Raw genomic sequence first — 16,212 nt, 5'->3', positions numbered from 1 at the left:
TGTCTGTGCCTGGGTGGAGATGCCCTGCCCCTTGCCAGGTACTGGGCTCAGTATGAGCTGTTTATCCTGTGAGGCCCCACCTCTCCCAGACAAGATGAAACAAAGAGGAAAAACAAAAATGGCAACGGCCAGATTTCCAGTTCTGCATTCCAGCTCCCACAAGTAACTAACTGTAGTGTCTAAGTCAACACTGGCCTAGATGCTCCTGGGGGCAGGCGTGGGTGCACTGATCCGCACAGCTTGCAGGGTGCCCAGCGGCAGGAGAGTTCTCAATTTCATGTGCCCTCCCTGCTTCTGCCTGTCCCAGGGGGAACAAAGGATCGCCAGTTTTGTCCGCTTGGGTGTCCTAAGATTCAGGGCCCTGTGCTGCTAGACCTGCGCTCCCAGAGATGGCCTCTCCCAAAGGGAACAGAGTACAGCCACTTCTATCCGTTGCCAGCCTCTAGGGTAAAGGCAGCCTCCAGAGCCAGCCTGCCTGACTGGCTTCTCCCAAATGCCCCTGAGGGCTGCAGTGCTCCAGCATTTTACCAGTATGGGAAATTGAAGCAGTCATTAAAAACTTCCCAAGACACAAAAGTCCAGAGCCAGATGGCTTCCTGGGGAATTCTATCAAATGTTTAAAGACATAATACCTATTCTACTAAAGCTGTTTCAAAGGATAGAAAGGGACGGAATACTTCCAAACTCGTTTTATGAGGCCAGCATTACCTTGATTCCAAAACCAAAGACCCCACCAAAATGGAGAATTATAGACCAATATCTCTGATGAACTTGGATACAAAATTTCTCACCAAGGTACAAACCAATAAGATCCAACACGACATTAAGAGGATTATTCAGCATGACCAAGTGGGATTATCCCCAGGATGCAAGGATGGTTCAACACTTGCAAAACAATTTCCTTTGCTTGATTATTGGCCTGTTCAGGTTTTCTGTTTCTTCCTGTCCCAGTTTTGGTAATTTGCGGTTTTCCAGAAATGCATCCATTTCTCCTACGTTGCCCAACTGAGCTAGCAGCCCAACATGGGGCTTGATCCCAGGACCCTAGAGATCGTGACCTGAGCCAAAGGCTCAGGAGACGCTCAACCATATGAGCCACCCAGGCATCCGTGTAAAAAAGCATGTTCTTATCTAAATTTTTAAGGAGTAGTATTTTGTTTTTGTTTAATGGATTATTATTGTTTTTAGCATAGTGGGGTTTCTGTGTTTTTTTTGTTTTTTTTTTTCTTGCTTCTCCCCTTCATTACTTTGTGCTTTCCTCAAATATTGGTGACCATTAAGACTAGCTGTGCATGCTTAAGAGTGAGGTACTATAAGGCTACATGGTAGCTCTGAGATGTTTTTACCCCTTTTTCTTAAAATTTATTGCCCTTCTTTAGAAAGGCTTACCTAATATTTATTTTTAAGTCATTAATAGTGGCTTTTAATCTGCTTTAGCCTTCCCATAGGTTTGTTTTCTTAGATCTTTAATTGTTTATAATTGGTTCTCTGAGGTTATAATTCTCTGACTTCTGCAGATAATTTCCTGTGCAGATTTTTAGTGGTTTCAGATGTCCATCATTGTGATTTTCTGAAATTTCAGCTATATAAATGTAGAATTTATCATTCTTGTGCTACGTTTTGTTTTGAGCCTACCTGTAGGATAATATTCTATCTTTGCTGAACTTTATTGGAGTTTAGTTTTCTTCAGGTCTTCTACCAGTTCTTTCCAGAATTCTCTTTCTTAAATCCTGTATCTTCCATTAGTATACGATCACTTTCTCCTAGATTTTTATTTCTACTTTACTAGCCTTAGAGAAACTTTAGTTCCTTGACTGTCCTTTGGTTATTCCTTTAGCCATACTGTATTTTTCTGGTTTATAGTGTCTTTGTACTCTGTACTGTTGTTTTCACTGTTTCTGGTGTCCTTACATCCTAGTTTTTTGCATACATTAGGTTTAATTCATTTTTAAATTTTCTTCTCAAAGGCAATGGGTATCTCAAACCTCTAGCTTCTTTTGGCCTGTCTGGTATAAACAAACATGGAGTACAGAGGATTTAAATTCAGTCTCTAAAAAAGTGGGTTTTTTCTTTAAGAGTAATGGTATATGATTTTTGCTGTCCTTTGATACATAATACACTGTAATTGACTTTTTCCTTCCTATTTTAAGATGTATTTAAGGGTGCCTGGGTGACTGTCAGGTAAGTATCTGCCTTCAGCTCAGGTCATGATTCCAGGGTCCTGGGATAAAGCCCTGCATTAGGCTCTCTGCTCAGCTCCTCCCTCCCCCATGCCTCCCTATGCTTCTTCTCTCTCTAATAAATAAACATCTTTAAAGAGGGAGAGGAGGAGAGAAAATCTTAAGCTGACTCCACACTGAGCACAGAGCTCCCCTTTGGGCTTGATGTCCTGATCCTGAGATGATGACCTGAGCTGAACCCAAGAGTTCAGCTGAGCCGCCCAAGAGCCCCACCCCCTAATTTAAAAAAACTGTGCTAAAATACAAATACAAAATTTGTCATCTTGGATATTTTTAAGTATACTTCAGTATTGGGCAACTGTCACCACAGTCCACCTCCAGAACGCTTCATCTTGTAAAATTGAAGCTGCATGCCTATTAAACGATAACTACCCATTCCGCATCCATGCAGTCCCTGATAACCCACCTTTCTTCTACCTTCTGTCTCCATGAATTTAACTACTTTACCTACGGCATTTAAGTGTGGAATCATTCAACAATTGTCTCTTTGTGACTGTTTTATTTTACTTAGCATTGTGTCCTCAAGGTTCATCCATGTAACGTATGTCAAAATTTCCTTCCTTTTTAGGGCTAAATAATATATTCAGTTGTATATATATGCCACAGTTTGCTTATCCATTTGTCTGTTGATGGACACTTGGATTGCTCCTACTCTTAGGTACTATAATTGATGCTGTTAAAACATGAATGTGCAAATACATCTTCAAGACTCAGCTTTCATTTCTTTTGGTATAACTAATTTTTACTTGCTAATGAAATTGATAAATTCAATACTTATAGGTTATAGACTTTCATTTGATAAGGTTTTTTTTTTTTAATCTGAGTTCAAGGCACTTATTTCCTTGTATTGATTTTTTTTTTTAAGGTTGAATTTTTTTTTGTCTTAAGTTGTAAGACTGCATGAATTTTTGTGGATAGTTTTACATGAAATGGTGTGACTGCTGATATAAGGCAGTAGTGCCCAATTATACCTAATTAGAATTTAAATCTGATTTAGAAATTTTCAACAGAAGCATGCAAGGCAGCTAGTTATTGTCTATAAATCTTCAGCTCTTCCACCTTTTCCTCTAACTGAACAGATGTCTTTACCTCCTATTTAACAGAAAATAGAAACCCATCAGACGGGAAGTTCTTTATATTCCTGCTACCAAATCTACAAATCGTACAGGTACACACATAATCCTTTCTCTTAGGCTGCTCTTAATATGGAGATGTCTCTAAGACTGATTGTTCATTTATATATTCATTCATTGGCTATTTGTTAAGCACCTATTCAATAAGTGTGTGCCTTGGGTAAAGCTGTAAGCAAAATAAAGCCCTTGCCCTCTTGAAGTTTAGATTCTATTGGGTAGAGAAAGAAAATAAAGGTTCTCAGGTGGTGATAAGTGCTCTTGAGGTTAATAAAGCTGAAAAAAGGGGTAAGGAATGGATTTGTGTGTAAGAGAGTACTATTTAAATAGAGGAAGACCTCATTGCTAAATATTGGATATCTTTTGTCCCTCTTTTCCTTATTTTTTAAAAAAATTTATTCATTTCAGAGAGAGAACGGACAGGAGAGGGAGAGGGAGAAGCAGACTCCCTCCTGGGCAGGGAGCCTGACGCTGGGACACAAGGAAGCCCAATGCCATATGGGGCTTAATCCCAAGACCCTGGGATCATGACCTGAGCGGAAGGCAGATGCTTAACTGACTGAGCCGCCCAGACGCACCCACCCCCCTTCTTTTGTGTTACATATTTTCTGGTGTGCTATTTTAACTTGTTCTTTTACTGTAGTCTTTTGAGTTCTTTTTTTTTTTTTTTTTTAAGAATTTATTTGTTTATGAGAGAGAGAGAGAGAGAGAGAGAGAGAGGCAGAGACACAGGCAGAGAGAGAAGCAGGCTCCGTGCAGGGAGCCCAATGTAGGACTCGATCCCGGGACCCCAGGGTTTTGCCCTGGGCCAAAGGCAGACACTCAACCACTGAGCCACCCAAACACTCTATCCATTTTATACTGTGTGGTTTTTTGTTTTTGTTTTTTTTAGGTTTTATTTATTTAATTTGACAGAGAGAGAGAAAACCAAGGCAGGGGAAGTGGCTAGCTGAGGGAGAGGGAGAAGCAGGCTTCCCACTGGGGAGGGAGTCCAGTATGAGATGCCATCCCAGGATCCTGGGTCATTACCTGAGCCAAAGGCAGATGCTTAAGTAACTGAGCCACCCAGGTGCCCCCATTGTATACTTTCAGTGCGTTTCCAAGTATCTGCTGAATGTGGTGATTTTTAAAATCACATATGAGGAAAAATATAGTTACAAACAAAAAATATACTTAGTGTTTATTATAGTTACCTGAAAAATTACCTGTACTAATGCTTTATTTTTCATATGGATTTGAATTACCACTTAGTGTCTTTTCATTTTACCCTGAAGAAGGACTCCTTTCAGTTTTGTTGTTGTTGTTGTTGTTGTTGTCTTAGAGGTAGTCTATTAGTAACAAGCTTTCTCAGTTTTTGTTTATCAGGAATGTCTTAATTTCTCCTTCGGTTTTGAAGAAAGGTTTGTTGGATATAGAATTCTTGGCTGACACTCTTTCCACCGCTTTGACTATATCATCCCACTGTCTCCAGGGTTTCTCTGAGAAATCAACTGTTGGTCTTGTTTGTGATGAGTTGCTTCTTTCTTGATACTTCCTTTCTTACTGGCTGTTGACAGTTTGATTATGATATGTGTTGATGCAGATCTCTGAGTTTATGTTGCTTGAAATCTTGAAATTCATTGAGCTTCTTGGATATGTATATTAATGGTTTTTTAAAAAAATCAAATTGGGAAATTTGGGGCTCTTACTCAAATATTCTGTTCTTTTCTCATCTCTCCATTATGCATTCATTGGTATCCTTAATGGTATCCCAAGGTTTCTGAGGCTCTGTTCATTTTTCTTCATTCGTTTGTTCTTTTTCTCCAGCTGGTTAATCTCAGTTGAACTGCCTTCAAGTTTGCTGATTCTAATGACAGCTTATATCTACTGTTGAGTCCCTCTGTTAAATTTTTCATTTTAGTTGTATTTCTCAAAGTCTGTAATTTCTCTTTGGTTGTTTTAAAAATAATTTTTGTCTGTTGGCATTCTCAATTTGGTGAGACATCATTTCTTTTTTTCTCCTTCAGTTCTTTAGACATGGTTTCCTTTAGTTTTAACATTCAAAATAATTGTTTGAAAATCTTAGTTTAGGGACGCTCAGTGTCTGGGCTTCCTTAAGTATAGTTCATATTCACTGTTCTCCCTCCACCTGCTCTATTGTTTGTTTAGTGATTTGGAACTAATACCATAAAGTTTGTATTTTTTTTGTTGTATGTGGTTACTGTAAGCTAATATATATGCAGACATTTCCTTGGATGCCTGGAACGTGTAAATCTTCCAGTCTTTGCTGAGGAGTTATATGTGTATATTGGGACATGCCTTTAACACTCAGCCAGGTAGTTTACACCTCTGTTCTAGCTTTTTTTTTTCTGCTTGTAGAAAGCCTAAAATCTAGGGCCACAATGTTTGACAGTTGCCTCTAATTGTTTTTGACCATAGGCACCCAAGACCAAGGCTATTTGGACTAGATGAGTTGGGTCAAGTAAAGACAGCTTTGCTAGAGTAGTCTTCTTGGGAACCACCAGGCATGTCAAATAATGACAGTTCTCTGGGAGTGGGACTTTGAAGGAGCTCCAGTCCTATTCTGGCCCCTCTGGTGGGTGCTAATTTTCACTGTAATTCAGGCCATTGGTTTTCACAGCTACATGGAACTGGGATGTGATGAGAATAGGGCAAATTACAAAACTTCAGAGCTTGCCAGTATTAGCAGAATTCAGCCAATTTGTTGAATAAATACTCCCCAAATCGCTGCAATCCTTTGTAATTTCCACAGTTCCGAAAAAGGTGATTGTTAGAACTTTTGCCAGTGTTCTAATTTCTTTTACGAAGGAGAGAATCTTGAGGTCTTTACTCTGCTACTCTTACTGATAAGAGTAACACCAACACTTAATAAGGATGTGTAGGTTCCTTCTCCAAGCTTAGGGTGCCCAGGGGGACCTGAGGATTGAGGATTTTCAGGTAAATCAACCCATTTCCCAATCCCATTTTTTTCAGGGTTCCAGTTCTTTTTTCTTATTCATTACTTAACCTTGATAGAGCAGACCTGTTCTGAGAGTGTAACTTTCTTTGGAGCTCTTCCACACATGATTAAGACCTGGTCCTGGACTTTAGCCTTCTGTGGCCTTTTGCTGCTAGAGATGAGTGTCTTTTTATGGTACCTAAGAACCTTCTTTGACAGTTCAAAAACTTTTCTTTCACAGCTTTTAATTCCCCATTGCTCACTTTGACCTCTTGTTACATTTTTCCAAAGGATTAATTGCCTTTAGTAACAGCAACCTAATTTCATGGTCTTTATTTCTGTTTCCTTATATTTCTTAAATGCCTAATGCACTCACTGTACCTTCTAGTGCAGGATTTGGCAACCCATGGCCCACAGGACAAATCCAGTTCTGAGCCTGCCTGTTTTTGTCATACCCAATTTTTAAAAAATTATAAAATAATAACAACAAAGAAGAATACAGTCCTAGTCCTTTAAAAAAGGTTAGCTAGCATCTGCATTCCCTTTCACTGGAAAACTACCCAGTTTACCAACAGTGAAGGTTTTAACAGTTGACTGCCCCTTTGTGGAAGGGTCTCCCCGTTCTGCTCATCACCAGTGATGGGTTTCCCTGAAGCTGGGCAGCTAGGTGATCCAACTCCAAAACTTCACTGTAGAGCCTGCTTGCTTGGACCATTCTCATCACCAGTGGCTGTAAGTTAGGTTCTTTGGGGAAACTGAGGTGGTTATTTGCATGCAGAAGTTTATTAGGAGATGTTTTTAGGATCAATATCTGTAGAAAGAATGTAAAGGAGAAGCAGAAAGGGTAAGTTGGGCTGTGGTGTAGTATCAACAAAAGTTGCAGTTGACGCCGTGGAAACTCTGAACCTGGAATAACTGAGTTGTCCAAAGGTGCTGGGCCCTTATGCCTCTGTTTTAATCAGTTACTTGATGTAGGCCACTTGAGCAAGTAGCTATCTTTTAGATTGAGGCAGTTCCTGAAAAGGCCTTGACAGGTGAAGGCTGTTTTCCAGCAGCACTTCCCGCAGCTGTACAAAAAGTTGTTCATTCCTTTTTTTTTTTTTTTTTAAGGTTTTATTTATTTATGTGAGAGAGAACACACTTGCACAAGCTGGGGAGATGGAGAGGAAGAGGCAGATGCCCTGCTGAGCAGCGAGCCCTAAGTGGGGCTTGATCCTAGGACCCAGAGACCACGATCTGAGCTCTAAAGCAGATGCTTGTCCGAGCCATGCAGGCATGCCAGAAATTGTTCACTTCTGAAGGGGAATCTGGGCAGCACATTGTGTCCACTACATATAGCTGCTTTTTGTTTTTAAAGAGAGATTTATTTGAGAGACCACAAGTGTGGGGAGGAGCAGAGGAAGAGAATCTCAAGGAGACTCCCTGTTGAGTGGGGAGCTTGATTGCAGGGCTCAATCCCCAAACCCTGAGATAATGACCTGAGCCAAAATCAATAGTTGGCTGCTAGACCAACAGCCACCGAAGTGTCCCTACAGTTTACACACTTTCTAATGTGGGGAATATATGTGTATAAAACTAAATATGATGAATTGTGCTGAGTATCAATAAAGGTTTTACTGAGTCTTTATTCTTGAGAAGATGATTCACTAATTATAATTTATAATTTTAATAAAGTATTATTTGCCATCGTAATTTTCCTTTTGATTATCATCTGAGCATGTCATTAAACCTTCCGCAGATCTTTTCTTTTTTTCCTTCCCTCATTCCTTAACCTGCTAGTTGCCAGACACCATTCTAAATGCTTAGGATAGGAATGCCTGGTTTGCTCATTTGGAAGGACATGTGACTTGATTTTGAGCCCTACATTGAGTGTAAAGATTACTTAAGGAAATTTAAAAAAATATTTGGGATGTAACTTAGAACTAAATATTCAAATACCCCTGCTTTCACAGAACTTAGTGTCTGTTGGGTCTGAGGGCAGGAGGAAATAAGCATAACATACAAATAAGTTACTGAAAAATTATTTTAATAAATGAAAAAAGATGGTTGAAAGTGATTAAGTATTGTGATTAGAAATAGTAAGGGATAGAGGTATACAGGGATTTGGAACAGTTTATACTTTTTTTTTAAAAGATTTTATTTATTCATGAGAGACACACACATGGGGGGGAGGGGGGCAGAGACACAGAGGAGAAGCAGGCTCCATGCAGGAAGCCTGATGTGGGACTTGATCCCGGGACTCCAGGATCACGCCTTGGGCTGAAGGCAGGCGCCAAACTGTTGAGCCACCCAGGGATCCCCACAGTTTGTACTTCTTGAAAGGAGAGTTAGGTCTCATTGAGAAGATGACATTTGAGCAAAGATGTGGTAAAGGAGTTAGTTACGTGGTGGAAGAACTCACTGCCATTGCAACCAGTTAGTATAAAGGCCCCAAGAAAAGTAGGTGCTAGATGTGTTCAGAAACTAGTAAGGGTGACCAGTGTGGTTGAGGTGGTGTGAAGTGTAGGGGAGAGTGGTGGGAAAGGAGGTCTGAGATGTAGAGGAAAAAAAAAAAAAAAGGACCAGACTACTAAGACTCCCTTGACCATTGTAAGGACTCAGGCCTTTTTTTTTTTTTCTTTTTTTTTTTTGAGTGAGATGGGCAGCCATTGCAGTTTTGAACGGAAGAATGACACGGTCTGCAAGAATACCTGGCAGCTGAGTTGAAAACAGGGTGTGTCTAAGTATGTATATAGATCCCCAGTAGTTAGACAAGTACGTTGCGCATGCTAAGTATACTATAAGCTCTATATTTCTCTCTAGCCAGGGATGAAAAGTTGGATTTTAATACTCCTTTGTTTTGATTGGTAACAGAGCTGTTTAAAGCCTAAATGTGGAGTAGGAAGACAAATTGGGAGAAAAACATTATATTTTTATCAATGTAAGAAGAGAAAAGATAAATGAACATTTAGAGGGAATGTTTAGATTGATAGCAATATTCTTAATTTTAAAATGTTTTAATTGTGGGGAGACTGTGGAAAAGCCTAGAAAAGAAATTGAAACTCACTTATCTCACCACCCAGAGATAACCATATTAATATTTTGGTGTTAGGATATTTATGTGATAAGTGATATTTTTGTATAAATACATAAATTCTCACAAAGATGAGTGGCAATTTTATATATTTTCCCTAGATTTGAAATACAACATCCACTTAGTGATTTTAAATATACAATTTGGTGAATTTTTACCAATTTTTACCAATTTATATACCAATGTAACTACCACTCAAGATGGAGTCAAGATGGAGAGAGAATATTACCAGAGCCCCACAGGTTTCTATTTTGTTTTTACTTTATCAACATTCCCAACCATAAGTAACTTCTATTTTGACTTTCATCATCACAAATTACTTTTGCCTGTTTCACACTTTAACATTGCAATTTTACAGTAAGTACTCTTTGGTGTCTAGATCTTTTTTTTTCCTAAGCATTATATTTTCTATTCCTATGTTCCTTTTTTCACTTAAAATTCTCCATGCTATTAAGATTTGTCTCCCTTAAGAGACATAACCACCTGATAGAGTTTTTAAATCTGTAAAAATATGTTGATGAGACATTTGAGAAAATAGGGATATGGATTAGCTATTTTTTGTTAAAGATTTATGTATGTATGTATGTATGTATGTATGTATGTATGTATGTATGAGACTGAGGGAGACGGTGGAGGGGCAGAGGGAGAGAATCTTAAGCAGACTTCTTGCTGAGTGTGGAGCCCAGTATCAGGGCCCTGGGATCATGACTTGAGCCGAAATTGAGAGTCAGATGCTTAACCAGCTGAGCCACCCACGTGCTCCTGGATTGGCTATTTGACAATAAAAAAGAATTGTTAATTTTATTGGGTATGGTAATGGCATTTTGTTCATATGAGATAACCTTATTTGTTACCAAAGTACACAAAAGTATTTATGAGTGAGGTAAGATATCTGGAAATTGCTTTAAAATATATCACTGGGGGAGGGAGATGGGGAAAATGTAGAGAGGAGGTGAGATGAAAGGAGATATTTAAATTTGATACTCACTGGAAGCTAGATAAATGGATACCTGGGACGTGTGTATATGTTAGAAAACATAAGGGCACATAAAACTGTGCCTCGGTGGCACAGTTGGTTAAGTGTCCAACTCTTAGTTTCAGCTCAGGTCATGAGATCAAGGCCTATATTGTGCTCTATACCCAGTGCCCAGTCTGCTTAAGACTCTCCCTCTCCCTCTGCCCCTCCCCCCTGCTTTCTCGCTTTCTCAAATCTTAAAAAAAGAAAACATAACATAAAATTTAAAGTTTATATTTATAGTTCAGTGCTGTTGTGTATTCACATTGCTGTGCAGCCAACATCCAGAACCGTTTTCATCTTGTAAAACAAATTTTGCATGTTAAACAACAGCATCCCATCTATCCTTCCCCTTACCCCTGACAACAGCTATTCTACTTTATATTTCTATAAATTTGGGTATAGTGACTTCATATAAGTGAAATCATAACAGTATTTGTCTTTTTATGACTGGCTTATTTCACTTAGTACAATGTTCTCATGATGTATTAATGTTGTAGCATATGTTAGAATTACCTTCTTCCCCCCCCCCCCCCCCCACACACACAGATTTTATTTATTCATGAGAGACACAGAGAGAGCAAGAGGCAGAGACACAGGCAGAGCCACCTGGAGAAGCAGGCTCCATGCTGGGATGTGGGACTTGATCCTGGTTCTCCAGGATCATGCCCTGGGCTGAAGGCGGTGCTAAACCGCTGAGCCACCTGGGCTGCCCAATTTCCTTCCTTTCTAAGGCTGAAGTTTATTTGTATGCATATACCAAAGTTTATTCATCTATTATAGATGCTTGAGTTGCTTTCACTTATTGGGTGTTGTGAATAGTGCTGCTCTGAATATGGGTGCATAAATAGCTCTTCGAGATCCTGCTTTTAGTATGTATTTAGTGAATGTATTTGGCAAAACTAAGAGTAAATAACTAAAAATATGTTGTGTTACTAACAAAAATATGCATAACTTATTAAATGTAAGAATTGGCAAAAACAGCATAGAAAAATTAATGGCGGGCAGCCCCAGTGGCTCAGTGGTTTAGCGCCACCTTTGGTCTGGGGCGTGATCCTGGAGACCCCAGGATTGAGTCCCGCATTGGGCTCCCTGCATGGAGCCTGCTTCTCCCTCTCCCTGTGTCTCTGCCTCTCTCTCTCTCTCTGTCTCATGAATAAATAAGTAAAATCTTTAAAAAAAAAATTAATGGCTAGAGCAGCTTTGGGGATTTGAGAAACAATACACAGAGTAAACTATGTGGGGAGTTTGTGTGTGAGAGAGAACAAAATATGAGAGTATTAAAATTCAGCATCTTTCTCCCTTTGACTTAAACATTTGTTAACAAATTCAAATTAATTAGTACAGTTCACTCTTGAAAAAAACATTGATATCTTTGATTTAGTAGTGGAGCTATGTATCTCAGTTACATTAAAGTACATGTAAGCCAGAGTGAATGGTACTTTTTTCCGTTTATTTCTTAGACTCAGAGAAACATTAATTTATTCAACACATATTTAGCTGGTACCATGCATTGTACAGAATGGAAAATGCAATTTGCAAGATGCTAGGATGGTATTGGAGGTATGTAATAACCAAGTGGTGTATGTTTTCAAGGAATTTATATTCTGCATAATATGGAAAGTAAAAGAAATACAGGAATAATGATATTAGGTAAGAGTTTATTAACCTTTTAGATTAGGTACTCATTTTATTTGCAAATATATCATGTATAGCTGCTACTTTAATTTTCAGATTCCTTGTAAATGCTTGGGTACTTGAAGGTGTTTGAGCCAAATGCACATTATTTCTGAGCAAATTCTGAGACTGCTGCTATAAGCAAAAACTTATCTCTGTGTATCTCCTCTGCTGTCAATGGTTTATTAGTATAGTTGGTTCTTGAACCATGCAGGGGCTAGGAGGTGCTGACCCTTGTACAGTTGAAAATCCTCATTTAACTTTTGATGTGCCCAAAACTTAACTACTAATAACCTGTTGAAGAGAAGGAAGCCTATGGATAGCATAGTTAACACACATTTTGTATGTTGTGTTATTATATACCATACTGTATTGTTAAGTAAGCTTAGAGAAAAGAAAATGTTAAAGAAAATCATAAAGAGGGCAACCCTGGTGGCTTAGCGGTTTAGCTCTGCTTGCAGCCTGGGGTGTGATCCTGGAGACCTGGGATCAAGTCCCACATCGGGCTCCCTGCATGGAGCCTGCTTCCCCCTCTGCCTGTGTCTCTGCCTCTTTCTCCTCTCTCTCTCTCTGTGTCTCTATGAATAAATAAATAAAATGTTAAAAAAATTATAAGGAAAAGAAAATGCATTTAACAATATTGTATTATATTTATCAAAATCTGTATGAGGGGGACTGGACTCATGCGACTCAAACCACTGTATGTGGATCAACTGTATTTCACTTCAGACATCAAATGTGGGGGTTTTCTAAACCTTCAGCAATTCTGTGACAGTAGCTCGGTGTCCTGCATTTTAACTCAATTCTAACAGTATCTACCCAGTGATAGCATCAGATCCCACAGATTTAAGGGCTCAGTCCTACAAGATACACTCTCCTCAACTCCCCTGTCCCTTCAGGTGCTAATTGCCAATGCAGGTTCTCATCTGTGCTTCTGACCCACCAGCTATAAAGGGGTTCTGACTGTCTTGCCTATTTCAAGAACTGTGTTCGCAAGTGGGTCAAATTAGAGACATCCTATTTTGTGGAAACTTTTATGAAGTAATAGTGTCTACATGAGCTCTTAATAAAGAGAATTTCCAAAAAAGTATTCTTCTCTTCATTGATTTCCTTAAGGCTATTTAAATATATGTCAGGGATTATGTTCAGTTTTTTTTCTCTTGGAAACTTAAAAATTAAGGTTAAATAATTATGTTGGTTAGATTTAGCACTATTGCAGTAGATGTCAATATAGACACCTAGAACTCATTCTTTCAGCTTATTCATGCTCAGTTTTTACTTTTTAAAAAATATTTTATTTATTTATTTTAGAGATAGTGTGCAGGTGAGGGGAAGAGCAAAGGGAGAAGGACAAGCAGGGAGTCTGGTGTGGGGCTCCATCTCAAAACTCTAACATCATAACCTGAGCCAAAATCAGTAGATGCTTAACTGACTGAGCCACCCAGGCACCCCTCATGGTTATTTTATTTTCTTTTAAAGATTTTATTTATTTATTTATTTATTTATTTATTTATTTATTTGACAGAAAGAGAGAAAGCACAAGTAGGCAGAATGGCAGGCAGAGGGAGAGGAAGAAACAGGCTGTCTCTGAGCAGAGAGCCTGACATGGGGCTCGATCCCAGGATCCTGGGATCATGACCTGAGCCAAAGGCAGATGCCTAACTGACTGAGCCACCCAGGTACCCCCATGCTCAGTTCAAATGTCTTAAGTATTTTCTTAATTTTGATTGTTAATGTACTGAATTAACATAGACTAGATAAACAAAATTCCTGGAATCACAAATACATTTAACAAAGTGAATTCTTTTATGTATGTGAAAAACCTCTCAGCATTTTTTTTAACGTAATGTTATTTATCATAGACAAAATAAATACTTCCAGGTTTGAGATTTAGCTAGAAATTGTACATATGGTCATTTTCATATTTTACAGTTGAGAAAACTGAGAAACTGTAGTTAAGACTTCATTTATTAAGCAACAAATATTTATTGAGTTTTTTTTTTTTAATTTTTATTTATTTATGATAGTCACAGAGAGAGACAGAGAGGCAGAGACACAGGCGGAGGAAGAAGCAGGCTCCATGCACCGGGAGCCTGATGTGGGATTCGATCCCGGGTCTCCAGGATCGCGCCCTGGGCCAAAGGCAGGCGCCAAACCGCTGCACCACCCAGGGATCCCCATTTATTGAGTTTTTACTTGTACCATGTACTGTCCTGGGTAATAGGAATACATCAGTGAACAAGAGAAATATTCATAATTTTGTGGAGCTTACATTTTAGTGGCAAAACAGGGACACTCGATTTTGTTTACTATTTTAATTTTCTTAGTATGAAATTAGACTGGCAGATATTTTGTGTCCTGCTTGCTAGTTTAAATAGTTTTGTCATGTCTTCCTGGAGCCTAAATTTTTGAAGAGTTCTTTCCTAATACTGAGGCGAAGTTACTGATGTCTGCTTTGGATTTAGGAGGGGACCTGGTAGCAGCATGGATTGTCAACCCTGCCATTATCTCTCAACCTGATTTTCTCTCCGCACTCTGTTGAGCAGCTTTATAGTGTGTATTTTGGTGATCAGGAGAAGCTACTCTAGAGTGAGACTGCTTAGATTCAAATCTTACCATCTCCACTGCTATTCTTAGGATGTTGATCAAGTTTATATACCTCTTTATATACCCCATTTGTGTTTTCTGTAAAGTGGGGAAAATAATACCAATTCAGGATCATTGTGAGGAGTAAACGAGTTCATACCCTTTAATACTTAAAACTGGCACATAGCATATTTAACAAATACTTGTGATGGTTAATATTTTTTCTTTTCATTTTCTTTCAAGTCCCAAAATTCTGATAATCAAAAGGTTTTTGTTAACCAGTTGATGGCAGAAACCTTATCTGAAGTAATACAAAGCTATTTATAGTCTTTATCCCACTTACTGAAAAGTCATATACTTTGTTTTATTTGTTTGATTTTGTTACTGCCACAGTTAGCGTTGGATGAGGTGTTACATGATACCTGGTATATACACTTCACTAATAAATTCCAGAACACAACTGGCCTGAACGGTTTTTGTAAAGGAATGTAGACATCTTCTAGTGAAACCATTAGCTAAGTGTCTTTTTTTTTTTTTCACAATAGTATCTCAAAATTTATAATGATTTTAAATAGTTTACCTGATTAGTAATTGCCTAATTAAGGACTAAAAAAGCACTTTGAGTTTTAAGAAAAAAAGTAATAAATTCCCCCAGCTGCTGTTCTTGAAAACTTGCGTGTAAGATTTTTATTATTCATAATGTTTTTATTTTTACTGTAAAATTTGAATAGCTCCTGGGAGTTAAAAAAAATAGTCTCAAGAAACATACCAGTTTTGAGAGCATAAATTTGTCCTCCAATAACAAGAAATTTTTAAGTGCTATAAAAGCCATTTTGTTATTTTATCATAATATAGTAATGTTTCATTTAGTTTTGATAATCATTATTGGCTCTACTGAGGAATCTTGTCAGCAGAAAAAACAAAACTAAAGCTCAAAGTCTCATATATAGAAGCCTTTTCCACTTAGTGACTTTTTAAAAAATTTATACCTGGCCATATCTGAGAAAGAATTTCATTCTCTTTTCAAAGATAAGTAAATAACAAAATATGTTAGGAGTAATGGAGTTAATTTATTCTTAGCTTAGATATAATTTAGATTCCTAACTTGATACAAAATAGAATGGTTTAGGGAAGAGGGAAGCTTGTTGCCAGTACTTCAAGTATAGATAACAAGCTTGAAAAGAAAACTTTTAAAACGTTGGTAGAATGTTTTAAGAGTAATATTTTGATAGAAGTGACTCTGTGCTGCTGAAGGGGTGTGTCAGTCTATTACTACACAGATTCTGAATGAGTACTATACTACCATATTACTTTTTTTTTTTCTTAAAAATTTTATTTATTTATCCATGAGAGACAGAGAGAGGAAGAGACACAGGCAGAGGAAGAAGCAGGCTCCATGCAGGGAGCCCAACGTGGGACTCGATCCCAGGTCTCCAGGATCACACCTTGTTTGGGCTGAAGGCGAGGCTAAACCGCTGAGCCACCTGGGCTGCCCCCATATTACTCTTTTGCTGTATTTTGGAGTATTTCTGAACTTACAATTTATAACAGAT

The 16,212-nt window shown here is 38.3% G+C and overlaps 1 protein-coding gene across 6 annotated transcripts in view; it reads left to right on the top strand.

Annotated features, from left to right (window-relative positions):
• The window catches only part of STRN3 (striatin 3), a 110,789-nt gene that overhangs the window by 21,288 nt on the left and 73,289 nt on the right, over nucleotides 1-16,212 (top strand). The window contains exon 2 of one of the 6 annotated variants that reach the window (XM_072761358.1): nucleotides 3,344-3,408. The exons of the other annotated variants lie outside the window; for them this stretch is intronic. The gene's annotated coding sequence lies outside the window, so the exon portion shown is untranslated. The remainder of the gene's footprint in view (nucleotides 1-3,343; nucleotides 3,409-16,212) is intronic. 6 annotated transcript variants of the gene reach the window in all.

Source organism: Vulpes vulpes, chromosome 6 (assembly GCF_048418805.1).
Source record: "Vulpes vulpes isolate BD-2025 chromosome 6, VulVul3, whole genome shotgun sequence".
Lineage (NCBI taxonomy): Eukaryota > Metazoa > Chordata > Mammalia > Carnivora > Canidae > Vulpes > Vulpes vulpes.
The sequence above is the reverse complement of the archived record's forward strand: the minus strand, read 5'-3'. Positions and strand labels throughout refer to the sequence as shown.